The sequence below is a fragment of the Cervus elaphus genome, chromosome 12 (assembly GCF_910594005.1).
Source record: "Cervus elaphus chromosome 12, mCerEla1.1, whole genome shotgun sequence".
Classification (NCBI taxonomy): domain Eukaryota; kingdom Metazoa; phylum Chordata; class Mammalia; order Artiodactyla; family Cervidae; genus Cervus; species Cervus elaphus.
The window spans coordinates 69,959,753-69,974,002 of NC_057826.1; the positions used below are offsets into that span (position 1 = coordinate 69,959,753).

General features: G+C 36.4%; 1 long non-coding RNA gene across 2 annotated transcripts in view; it reads right to left on the minus strand.

Annotated features, from left to right (window-relative positions):
* LOC122705059 overlaps window positions 1–14,250 on the minus strand; it is a 129,435-nt gene that overhangs the window by 13,372 nt on the left and 101,813 nt on the right. The window contains exon 3 of one of the 2 annotated variants that reach the window (XR_006344029.1): window positions 10,495–10,618. The exons of the other annotated variant lie outside the window; for it this stretch is intronic. This is a non-coding gene — a long non-coding RNA (uncharacterized LOC122705059). The remainder of the gene's footprint in view (window positions 1–10,494; window positions 10,619–14,250) is intronic. 2 annotated transcript variants of the gene reach the window in all.

A 14,250-nucleotide genomic window follows, 5' to 3' on the forward strand; every position in this document is an offset into this window, starting at 1 on the left:
CATCTTTCTTGCCAGTCAGTTCATTTGTTACCTATTCATTCAACTCAATATTTACTGAGTATCTATTTTAGACAGGCACTACTAGCTTGGGAACTAGCCAGGGAATGTCAACACACACAATGAAAATTACTGTACAAGACAAGACAAAACCCTAGAAGTTTATGTGTGGCACTCCAGCTTAGGGAAAGAGCACTGCTGCTGCTGCTGCTAAGTCGCTTCAGTCGTGTCCGACTCTGTGCGACCCCACAGACGGCAGCCCACCAGGCTCCCCGCCCCGGGCTTCTCCAGGCAAGAACACTGGAGTGGGCTGCCATTTCCTTCTCCAGTGCATGAAAGTGAAAAGTGAAAGTGAAGTCACTCAGTCATGTCCGACTCCTAGCGACCCCATGGACTACAGCCTACCAAGGCTCCTCTGTCCATGGGGTTTTCCAGGCAAGAGTACTGGAGTGGGTTGTCATTGCCTTCTCCAGGAAAGAGCACTAGACCTTCATAATACTGTTACAATTAAGTAATTTTTGTCCACTTAATAGATCCTACTCTTCCTAAGATTTCATGGTTTCTCTTACCAGGGAACTTCTGAATTATATGTCTGTCAAAGATAAGAACTGATTTCAGAAACTCCTTGGAAAGCTTCTAAAAATAACCCCTCATGTGGTTTTTAGAGCATCTACTGTTACCCTATAATTTTTATTGAAAAAAAAATGCATAGATCCTCAGCAATCATTGATTGAATGTTAATGATTTTTACTGTTCTCAGATAATAGTTATAAGAAATCCACTGAGTTTCAAGCATGTACCTATGCTTAAGGCATCTATTGAATGAATCTAGCAACGTCCCCTGTACATCTCTTACACAACTAACTCAACCAGACTTGTTTGAAACCAGGTTTCTCAGTGTGGGTGCCATGGAACCTGAAAGCTACTAATCATAAGAGTTAATCTACCTCATGAATCATTCAGAAGCCTGAACACAGAGTCTTGCCCTTTGTGTTGGACTTCCTCCTCCTGCACTACCTCTATCCCTTGAATTTCTTGTCAGGAAGAAATTTGAACCTTCTCTCAGTGATGTGGCTCCTCCTTGCCTGTCCAGTAACAGATTCATCTTTAATATTTTTCAGCTTTGGTCTTTATATGTTGATTTTGACATATAAAAGATATACAATGTGCATTTTTCTAATCTAAAAAATTATAATGTTTACCACATGTGAGACACTTTTCTTAGAACCTTGCAAGTCTGAACCCATTTAAGTAGCAATTTGTAGTTCTTCTAAAGTGAGGACTGGAATCACAGATACTTTTAAGATGCATCATTTAAACCAGTGAATGAACCTACTTGATTGCCCAGTATTTCTGTCTTACCATCTAGCACCTCATTACTGTTCAGGTTTGTTTTTCACTTGTTTTCAACAGTAACTGTCATGAAGAGTTATGAAGAAAATGACTCAAAAAAAGAAGGCCAAATGCTAACTAAGGCTGTTGACAGAAATAAAAAGGAAGGAAAGTATTTTGGGGAAATAATGTTTCTGGATCAGACATGTAACATGAAAGAATTCACAAAACCCTCTACACAGAACAAAAGAAAACCATTTTAGAGAGAAACCATTTCATCTCCCAAGCAATACAGTATTTGCATACCATGGGGAAGAAAGGTCAATGAAAGTTAAATTCATTTCACTGGTGTTAGGGGGCTATGTACCAGAAAGAACTATCAATGCAAAAGTAACTAGGGAGAAAGTCAGAAGTCAGAATAAAGTCAGAACAAATATTCCCATAATATATAAAATTGAGGATTCACAAAGGTCTCCAAATGTCGTTGTAAAAGTCATGAGTCTACCACACAGTTTAAGATGCTTGCCTATGACATAGTTTTTGTTATTCAATGTGAACTTTAAAATTTTTATTTTAAATAAAATAGTTGGAATATAGTTGATTAATAATGCTGTGTTAGTTTCAGGCATACTGCAAAGGTGATTCAGTTATACACATAAATGTATCCAATCTTTTTCAGATTCTTTTCCCATTTAGGTTATTACAGAATATCGAGCAGAGCTCCCTGTGCTACACAGTAGTTCTTCATTGTTGTCAATTCCAAATTCCCAAGTTATAACCCCATACCTTTTCTCTTTGGTAACTGTAAGTTTGTTTTTGAAGTCTGTGAGTCTGTTTCTGTTTGATGAGTAAATTCATTTGTATTTTTTTTGGCCTTCTTTTTTTGAGTCATTTTCTTCATAACACTTCAGCACATTTTTAAAAATTCTGCATATAAGTGATATCATGTGATATTTGTCTTTCTGACTTATTTTACTTAGTATAATAAATCTCCAGATCCACCCGTGTTGTTACAAATGGCATTATTTCATTCTTGTAATGGCTCGGTAATATTCCATTGCATTTATATACCATATTCTTTTATTCTTTTTGTATTTGAGTATAATGAAAGCAGTGCTGACTGCTTTGTACCGCCGTGTCAGTTACCGCCGTGTCAGTTACCGCCGTGCAGCAAAGTGAGTCAGCCGTCCATACACACACACTGCCTCTGTTTGGGATTTCCTTCCCGTTTAGAGCACCACGGAGCACGGAGGAGAGCGCCTTGTCTGTGCGGCAGGTTCACATTACTTATGTACTTTATATATGGTGTGTATTTGTACATAATATATATTGGAAGATCTATACCTCCCCATTCATCTCCTCCTTCCACCTTGTCATCTGTTCTCTATATCTGTGTGTCTATTTCTGCTTTGCAAATAAGATCATCTATACCATTTTTCTAGATTCCACATAGATGTGGTAATATGTGAAAATTTCTCTTTCTGATTTCATTCTGCATGGCAGTCTCTAGGTCCATCCACACCATGGCAAATGACACAATTCATTTCTTTTATGGTTAATATTCCATGTATGTATGTGCTATATGTTTTTTATTCATTCCACTGTTGGTGGACATTTAGGTTGCTTCCATAGCCCAGCTATTGTAAACAGTGCTGCAGTGAACGCTGAGGTGCACGTATCTTTCTGATGGTTTTCTCTGGTGTATGCCCAGGAATGGGATTGCTGGGTCATGTGATAGTTCTATTTTCAGTTTTTCAAGGAACCTCCATACTCCTGTCCATAGTAGATGTATCCATTTACATTCCCATCAACAGTGTAAGAAGGTTCTCTCTTCTCCACACACTTTTCAGCATTTACTTCTTATGGATTTTTTTGATGATAACCACGACTCCCCAAGTGGCACTACTGGTAAAGAACAGCCTGCCAATGCAGGAGACAGAAGAGATGCAGGTTTGATCCCTGGGTCGGGAGGATCCCCTGGAGGAGTGCACGTCAACCCATTGCAGTATTCTTACCTGGAGAATTCCATGGATAGAGGAGCCTGATGGGCCCCAATCCATAGGGTTGCATAGAGTCAGACATGACTGAAGTGACTTAGCATTCTGACCAGTATGAGGTGATACCTCATTGTAGTATTTATTTACATTTCTCTAATAATTAGTGATGTTAAGCATCTTTTCATGTGGTCTCATAGCCATATGTATGACTTCTTTGAAGAAATATCTATTTAGGTCTTCTGCCCACTTTTTGATTGGATTGTTTGTTTTTTGATTTTGAGCTGCATGAGCTGTTTTTATAATTTGTCTGCTTATATAATTTATATATATGTTTATATATATGTTCATAATTTATATATATGTTTATCCATTCATCCATTGATAAATACTTGGGTTGCTTTCACCTTTTGATTATTATGCACAGTGCTGCTATGAACACTGGTATACAAGTAGCTGTCTCAGCCTTCAATTCTTTAGTGTATACACCCAGAAGTGGAGTCGCTAGATCAATGGTAATTGTACCTTTAACTCTGAGCAAACTCCATACTTCAACAGAAATATTTTCGTAGAACTAATGCAGTTAGTATAATGGTAGTAAAGCTTAATTTAAAATAATAAATGTCCCCACTACTGATTTTAGTAAATGAATTAAAACAAAAATCACATCCACCCTTTAATAGTCCTTATTTGCTGGTGCAGATATTTTGCAAACATTCTATTCTTTCCAGACCAGGACGTCTATGGCCATGAGTGTTTCTCTGTGAGCTGTCCAGTGATTTTTCCTGGTGATTCATAGCTTCTTATTCTTAATTACTAACTCTTGTTTTGATAGCAGAAACTTAAAAGCTGAAGAATTATCTACTGCGAAACATGTTCATCAGAATTTAGGTTCATATTTTCTTTTGCCTATAATTCTTACTTATTTTCTTATACAAGTCAGAAATAAATTACAGCTATGATCATGGTCTATTAACCTCTGATATTTTGTTTTACAATGTTTTCTGTCCACATTTGTAAGGAAATAACTTACTTAAATGATTGGGGATCTTTTTTCCTCCTTTGATTACAGCACTGTCAGTTGTAGTTTCAGTTAGTTTGCTGAGTGTCTTAATGTAACAATAAAACTGTTACCCATCATAAAGACTTTTCAGAATCCTTTTAGGTCAGAAGCTCAAATATTCAAATAGTCACTAAAGTTAATACATTTATGAAAATAGTTTTTTAATCTCAAAGTTTGTATAAGAATCAAGTGTCAGACAACCTGTTTTGTGTCTCTTGTTAATAGCAAAACTGTCGTTTGTTTTAATTCAAAAATGTCAGTGATGAATTATGCAGGAAAAGAAAGGAATTAAGATAAAATTCAGTGAAACATTTTCCCTAACCTATTTCATTTATGCATTACACTGCTGCCCAGTAATGAATCAGAGTTCTGTAATAATATTTACTTCACCCTAAAAATATGTGTAGTATTACATGTTGTGATAGTATAATCAAATTACATGTAATATTCTTATTCTGGGGCTGTGATGAATATTGCTCCAAATTTGAAATCTGCTTACCTTTTTTTGCTTCAGAGTCTTAAATCAACTCAGATCTATAAGTGTGTAGCTTCATTTATTCTGAACCAAATATAATTTCCTTTTCAGGGTTGTAGTGTCTTTAAGAGGCTCGTTCATAAAGTCCTAATGAGGTATCTTGGACTTAGGAGAATACTCATGTCATTTTTATGAGTTAAGTACAAATAGTTATATACATAAAAGATTTCCTATCAAACACACAATAGCAAAATGTTCCTGACAAAGTCAGAACATTCTAAAATAGCTGAAAACTTTTCCAATGCCTTTGAAAAACACCAAAGCAATTATGCTGATATCTTTTGAACCAAAAGTTCTATTTTCTCATTCCCAATTTGAGTTTAGCTGACACACCTTTAGAAGGAAGTGGCACTCCTCACTGGATTTGCAGCCCAGGTGGCCTTGTGACTTTAACTTTGAGGCTACGAATACCCTACTTGTAGAACTGTGTAAATACACAAATAACCATTCCATGCAACTTAAAAATGAAAGGACTAGTTGAAGAAATAGATAGGTACATTAATAGAAATCCATGGCTAAAACTAAATATGGATAGATAATCATTGTATTTAATAAGAGCACAATGTAAACCCAACAACAATAAAATTTTACCTATTAATTGACATCAAATGTAGGATCAGTGATCACAGGAAGCATAAGAAAGGCATCAAAATATTGGAGACTGTTAAAACCATCAAAGGTCAAAATGCTTTTTCTAAATTTAGCAACAAATCCATCTTCCAACTAGGCTCATACATGGCCTTATGCCAACTGCAGTTTTAAACTGGCAGCTTACAGTTTATTACTGGGATCTGTAATACTGATAGAAATAATCACAGAATCATTGGTCTGCAAAGAAACTCAAGAAATTATCTGTTCTGCTCCCCAAACAGGAAGACACCTAACCCATTTAAGACAAAGTATCAACCTGCTAGTTTTAGAGTTCTTCAGGAGAATTGCTGCTGCAGTTCTTTCTGTTCAAAGATGATCTAACACATTTATCTGTTTTGAGTTGTGTCCCCTGAGTTCAGAACATAAATTACCATTATGTTTAATTAAACCAGCTTAAAAGTTTTGCTTTCTGCAATTTCTCTTTATCCAGTCCTCAAAACTGCTGAGTTGATTTTAATATTTAAAAAAAAAAAAAAAAAGCTTACTCCTAGGCTGTAACCCTGCATGACGAATTCCAGCCCAGAGCAACACTTTATGATCCAGTGTCAAGTTCTTGAAAAATGAAAACTGAGAGGAAAGAGAGGTTTAACTATAACATGGATACATTTTGGACTGGATGCTAGCCACTTGAATATGGTGTATGTGTTTAATCATAAAAACTTACTCTATTTTCCTCTTCTAGTTTGAGCATGTAAAACCTGTTATTTTCATAATCGGGACCAAATGTATTTTGTACTCTGAAATTGAAGCAGAACTCAAAAGGGGGATGAACGAACATTACCCAGGCAAGTAATAGATTTGAGGAAAGCTTTAATTGAAAAGGAAAATCCCACCACCTATTCACTTTTAAAGCGTGAGTTGCATTCAACACACAAATCCTTCATTATTCATACATGGAAATATGTGCTTAATGATTAAGTCTCTAAGGATTTGCTTGATAGAATAATCTAAATTTCTTCTTTTAAAAAGAAGCAAATGAAATGTGGTTTTTAATTCTTTAAAGGACAAGTCACAAAGCATGTAAAAATATAACACAGGCTCTTAGTTTTTAAAAGTATATCTATAATTTGCCTATCCATTGGTTTGTTCATCTGGATATCAGTAACATACAGACTTGATCTAATAATGGCTAATTATGCAGTTGTTTATCAGCTCATTTGAAACATTTTGAGATTCAGTCTAGCTCAGCAAATTACTGTGCTTAAGGCAGTTCTATATTCTAGAAAATTATAATATCCCCAGAAGGCAAAGAATTAATAAAAATCCTCTTTTGTAAAAGATTATCATTGCAGAGCAAATGGAGCAGATCTTCTCTATCCTACTGCATTTAATATTCTCATTTTTCCCTGAAACTTTGATGGAGAGGCAATGAGAATATCTCTGTTTTATTAACTTATTAAGAGGCACATTTATAGAACTCATGCACCATATTGATTCCTAAAGCCACAGTGCTGCTAAGAGCCAATAATCACAGAAGAGCAGGATGATTCAGTTTATCCCAGAATGTTTCTGAAACTTGGTAGAGTCCAAATTGTCACCCAATTCAGAAAGCCTGGTTATTTAACTTCAGTACAGTCCATGGGGTTGCAAAGAGTCAGACACGACTGAGTGACTGAACTGAAGCCTCAATTTATTCATGTGTAAAATAGAGGTAATAAGAAAAGACAACTTCTGAATGTTATGACAAATAAATGAGACAGTGCATGCAATGCACCTAATACAATGCCTATAGTAAATAATGTTAGTTTTGGTTATTATTATGATGAGTATTATCATTATCTCTTGTGGTTTATGAATCAAAGATGTATGCATTTAATTAGCCATTTGCCTAATAGTTATATTTTTCCAATATAAATATCTTCATATCAGCTGAAAGTTTAACATGAACTTTCTGCTCCAGCACTTTGTAACCCAGAACTGCCTCAACAAGCTAACATCAAACCAGCCAGAAGAGGTGAGCTACTGTTAAACAAGATAAATTACCTAGGCTGTAGTTGGGAATCATTCCAACTTCACAGCAGCTGGGCTTGACAACATAGTATTTTAAAAAGCACTTGATGCTGCCTCTATTGAACTATGCCAAAGAGTTTTGAACTTTTTCTTCATGATTCAGATTTTGTTGTAGATTTTGCCACCTTCATTTCCTCCATATGGGATCATTACATCATATTTTAAGAAGAAAAAAAATCTTTAAAAAGAACTATTCAGTTACCTTAGCTAGAACATACGAGACTCTTTGCTTTGTAGCATTATTTGTACAGAATACATGTACTGCCTTTTCATCTATTTTGTCAACCAGGACTACCTTTGGGCTTCTGGTAAAATTCAGTGTGCTATCTTTAGTTTACAAATATGGTTGAAGCAAACATATATATGTGTGTGTGTGTGTGTATTTTTTTTAAACAACCTACATCTCCATTTGTATACTTCAAGAACTAAGTTAGTAAGTGCTCCCTTAAAATCAGAAATCAACCCTAAAGGTAAACTGGAACTGACGATGACCCAGTTTCCCAATTCCTGGATTCCAGATGTCTCTGCTTCTCTTTGTTCAAGAAAACAACTCCTGCTGTAGGACATTTCAACTTGGTGGAAATGGACACATTACTGATCTTTTTTGGCCCTAATATGTGAAAAGCAGACTATCCAAACATCAGGAATGAACTGTAGGCATTAGCTGCTCTTCTCATCGTTCAGTTGCTAAGTTGTGCAACTCCATAGACTGCAGCACTCCAGGCTTCCCTGTCCTCTGCTATCTCCCAGAGTTTGCTCAAGTTCATGTACATTGAGTCAGTGATGCCATCTAACCATCTCATCCTCTGTTACCCCCTTCTCCTTATGCCTTCAATGTTTCCCAGCAGCAGGGTCTTTTCCAATGAGTTGGCTCTTTGCATCAGGTGGCCAAAGTATTGGAGTTTCAGTTTTAGCATCAGTCCTTCCAGTAAACATTCAGGGTTGACTTCCTTTAGAATTGACTGGTTGGATCTCCTTGCTGTCCAAGGGACTCTCAAGAGTCTTCTCCAGCAACACAATCTGAAGGCATCAATTCTTTGGCGCTTAGCCTTTTTCATGGTCCAACTCTCACATCTGTACATGACTACTAGAAAAACCACAGCTGTGACTACACAGACCTTTGTGAAGTCTCTGTTTTTAATGCACTGTCTAGGTTTCTCACAGCTGCTCTCCACTGCACTCTGTGTCTAGTGTTTGACTTCTTATTTTAAAGTGAAAGTGTTAGCCGTTGAGTCATGTCTAACTCTTTGCAACCCCATGGACTGTAGCCTCTGTCCATGAAATTCTCCAGGCAAGAATACTGGAGTGGATTGCCATTCCTTTCTCCAGGGGATCTTCCCAACCCTGGGATTGAACCTGGGTCTTCTGAATTGTAGGCAGATTCTTTACTGTCTGAGTCAATACCTTCACATAATGACATTTAGGGTATGGTTGTAAGTAAAATATTTACACTGAAAAAATATGTATGTGTTAGAAAACAAAATTCAACCCAGTAAATTTGAAGATACAATTGGCTTTATTCAATGATTCATGAGTCAGGCAGCCTCCCACCTAAGCAATTTTTTTAAAGTTAAAAAACACCTAGTAATAGCCTCTTTTCCTTAATTATTCCTCAAATTTTCCTAAGGAAGATAGAATCCACTACATGGGCTACATATGGAGAGAAGAAAAAATGAGACCAAACAACTTAAAAATCCATGTAGGGTGCACCCCATGTTCATTGCAGTACTATTTACATAGCCAGAAAATGGACGCAACCTAAATATCCATTGACAGTGGAATGGATAAAGAAGATGTGCTACATATATATATAATGGAATACTATTCAGCTATTAAAAAGAACAAATAACGCCATTTGCAGCAACATGAATGGGCCTAGGGATTGTCATACTGAGTGAAGTCAGACAAAGAAAGACACATATGATATCACTTATATGTGGAATCTTAAAAAAAATAGCACAAATTAAGTTATTCATAAAACAGAAATAGAGTCACAGATGAGGAAAACAAACATGGTTATCAGGGGAGAAAGGGTGGGAGGGATAAGTCAGGAGATTGGAATTGTCATATACATACTATTCTATATAAAATAGATAACTCTGTATAAAACACATAAATAAGGACCTACGTAGAGCACAAGGAACTCTACTCAATACCCTGTAACGACCTATATGGGAAAAGAATCTAAAGATGAACATATATATATATATAACAGATTCACTTGGCTGTCCACCTGAAACTAACTCAACATTGTAAATCGACAACACCCCAATAAAAATTAAAAAACAAAAATAACTTAAAGAAGATTGGATATATGTGTAATTGATTCACTTTGCTATACATCTTAAACTTATGCAACATTGTAAATCAACTAGACTTAGTAAAAAAAAATTTTAAAGAAAAAAAATCCATGCAGGGTGCAGAAGCTAACAGCTTTAAAAAGTGGAGACTTTCTAGAAAGCAGTGCCTCTGGAGTGCATGTTTACTCTGTAGACTAATGAGACTTGGGCACTCTGAAGGAGAATGTTTTGAGCCCTTTCCATTACTAGAAACTGTTAAAATGGGTTATTGTCACTCTGCTTTATATAGAGGTGGTTTAGGAAAAACAGCCTGGAGGGGGCAAAGTGTCTTTCACCAGAGGCTTCCCGAACCCCACTCAAACCCCTTAGCACGGGGTCATGGAAGCACCACCTTTTCATCACTACCATCACAGCTGTGGTTGTGTTGCTGTTATTGCTTAATCTCTCTGTGTTCAGCCTGCAATAATCACCATAATTCACCCTAAAGTTATGTGATTAGCAGTCTCAGTTGTGGTGAAAATTAAACACCACTCACATAGCACTTGTGACCTTTCGCCCCTCGTGGAATGGGTCAGGGCTGCATTGGCTGAGAGACAAAATGCAGAAACTCACATGGTGCTGCCTGCACTCTCTCAGGCTGGGGAATCAATGGAAATTTCATCTTCCAACTACATGTGTTGATCCTTCAGCAGCCATACTATGAAAGTTCAATTCTTCCACTTAATTTATTCTTATCCTGTGAAGATTGCAAACCAATTTTGTAAAATATTGCTGCAGTGCCTTAAATACAGAGGCAAAGTGTCATTTTTCATAGCCAGAAATTCAATTTCATTTGCTCCATCATCTATAGATTAACTGAATGTTGGATGGATTAAGAAGTTTGGCGAATTAGAAGTTTTTGGTCTTACGCTGAAGCCAGTACAGACAAGTCCACTGAAAAACAGCTGGCAAGAATGTACAAATAACTAACCATCATCTTTTTCTATAAGGAATACATTTCCTTACAAGCTAGAGTCCTAAGTTTGGTAGAACATTGTTAATAGTAAACACTATAGGAATCTGTTATTAATTTACAGACTTTTCAGATTTTAGCAATAATTAGAATTTGAAAATTATTTCCTGACAACCAATTATGGCAGGGTGAAAAAGTGGTAAATTTTTAAATACATGAATGATTAGGCATTTATAGAATGTTGCTATTTATCATACCTATACTTTTAACCAGATTTGACAATATGTGGCATGATGAGTTTAATTTTCTATAGCACAGTACAAACTCTGCATTTTTCCTAATTACAGCTTCCTACATGTCAGCTCAAATAGGAATAGACTCACTTGGTTCAGCTCAATTTCCACAGCCTGATAGGCACTGATATCAAAATTAATTCTAGAATGAAACTTCATAAAAGAAAATCCTATCTGACAAAAGAACTACTGAGCTTGAATCACAGTTGCATTTGCATTGTGAAGTCCCATTTTTATTTTTATTGTATATAAAATAATGCCAAAGGAGAGACTGAATACCCAGAGAGAGTTCATTTGAGGCATCCTGATAGTATCTGCCGTGTGCAAGTAAAGCAGAAGCCTTTTTTATGACATCTTCAGAACTTGAAGATTGAATTACAGTTTTAGTAATCATCCGTTCCCCTTCTCTAGTGTCACTTTTTTTGTAATATAGTGCATAGAAAAGACTTATGGTTCCAGTTTTATCAGCCTGCAATAAAAATATAACAACTGTTGTATTAAATTATTTAAGTTGTAAACCATTGTGAAAAAGAAAAAGTTTTATCGACAGGCAGGCTGAAAAACTGATTATAATGGAGAGCCAAATGTATTATGCTGATTATTTCCAAATTTTTCCCTAGTTTAGCATATTGTAAATCTTCAAGATATCTTTCAAATCAAGATCTGGGTATGTAGGGTTCTTTCATTTGTTGCTTATTTAGAACTGGACATGGCAAAAGACAAACAAAACCTCTATAGTTCCAGGTATCAATTTATTTTAGCAGAGTTGTGAACGCAAATGAAGTAAGGTATTTGCATATAATATAGAGAGACTTAAGGTTATGCAATTGAACAACAACAAGGTTAATATAGAGATATTAAGGTTAATATAGAGGTATATCTCTCAAGATAATACAGACATTAAGATTAAGTATCAATAAAAAATGATAACTGAAAGAAATTTAAATGTAAAAGAATGCATTTCTCCAGAGTGATACAGACTCAAGAGATTGTCAAGTCTTTTCAGAATTTTTTTTTCTTATACTGATTTTACAGTCACTCAGTACTGCTACTTTCTATCAAACTATAGTATTCTGATGCTATGTACAAAAGTTACTAGGCTAAGAACTTCTCTCTTCTCCAGTGTTCCTCCATTCCTCTAATAGGTATTTCTATCTGTTGTTCAAGTGCTAAGTCATGTCCAGCTCTTTGTGACCCCATGGACTGCAGCACACCAGGCTTCTCCATCCTTCGCTATCTCCCCGAGTTTGCTCAAACTCATGTCCATTGAGTTGATGATGCCATCCAACCATCTCATCTTCTGTCACCCTCTTCTCATGCTCTCAATCTTTCCCAGCATCAGGATTTTTTCCAAAGAGTTGGTTTGTCACATCAGGTGGCCAAAGTATTGGAGCTTCAGCTCCAGCATCAGTCCTTCCAATGAATATTCAGGGTTGATTTCCTTTAGGATTGATGGGTTTGATCTCCGTGCAGTCCAAGGGATTCTAAAGCATCTTCTCCAGCACCACAATATGAAAGCATTCATTCTTTTGTGCTCAGCCGTTTTCATGATCCAACTCTCACATCTGTACATGACTATTGGAAAAGTCATAGCTTTGACTATACAGACCTCTGTGGGTAAACTGATGTCTCTGCTTTTAATGTGCTTGTTGTCTAGGTTTGTCATAGCTTTTCTTCCAAGGAGCAAGCGTCTTTTAATTTTGTGGCTGCAGTTATCATCTGCAGTGATTTTGGAGCTCAAAAAAATAAAATCTGTCACTGATTCCACTTTTCCCCCACCTCTTTACCATGAAGTGATGAGAACAGATGCCATGATCTTATTTTTCTGAATGCTGAGTTTTAAACTAGCTGTTTCTTTTTTTAATTAAGTCATTTTAATTGGACAATCACTTTACAATATTGTAATGGCTTTTGCCATACATTACCATGAATCAGCCACAGGTATACATGTGTCCCCCATACTGAAGCCCCCTCCCATCTCCCTCCCTACCCTATCCCTCTGGGCTGTCCCAGAGCACCGGCTTTGGATGCCCTGCTTTATGTATTGAACTTGCACTGGTCATCTATTTTACATATGGTAACGTACATGTTTCAATGCTATTCTATCAAATCATCCCACCCTTACCTTGTCCCACTGAGTCCAAAAGTCTGTTCTTTACGTCTGTGTCTCCTTTGCAGCCCTGCATGTAGGCTCATTGCTACCATATTTCTAAATCCCATACATGTGCCTTAATATACAGTATTTGTCTTTCTCTTTCTGACTTAATTCACTCTGTGTAATAGGATCCAGGTTGAGACTATACTATATAAAGCTACAGTCATCAAGACGGTATGGCACTGGCACAAAGACAGAAATATAAATCAATGGAACAAAATAGAAAGTCCAGAGATAAATCCATGCACCTATGGACACCTTGTCTTTGACAAAGGAGGCAAAAATATGCAATGGAGGAAAGACCATCTCTTCAACAAGCGGTGCTGGGAAAATTAATCCACTATGTGTAAAAGAATGAAACTAGAACATTTTCTAACAACATTCACAAAAATAAACTCAAAGTGGATTAAAGGCCTAAATGTAAGACCAGAAACTATAAAACTCTTAGAGGAAAACATAAGCAGAACACTCTCTAACATAAATCACAGCAAGATCTTCTATGACCCACCTCCTAGAGTAACGCAAATAAAACCAAAAATAAACAAATAGGACCAAATTAAACATAAAAGCTTTTGCACAATGAAGGAAATTAAACCAACTTTTTCATTCTTCTCTTTCACCCTCATCTTTAGTTCCTCTCCGCTTTCTGCCATTAGAGTGATATCATCTGCATACCTGAGGTTGTTGATTTCTCCAGCAATTTTGATTCCAGCTTGTGATTCATCCAGCCCGGCATTTCATATTATGTACTCTGCATATAAGTTAAATAAACAGGGTGACAATATACAGCTTTGATGTACTCCTTTCCCAATTTGGAACCAGTCCATTGCTCCATGTCTGGTTCTAACTATTGTTTCTTGACCTACATACAGATTTCTCAGGAGACAGGTAAGGTGGTCTGGTATTCCCATCTCTTGAAGAATTTTCTACAGTTTTTTGTGATCCACACAGTCAAAGGCTTTAACATA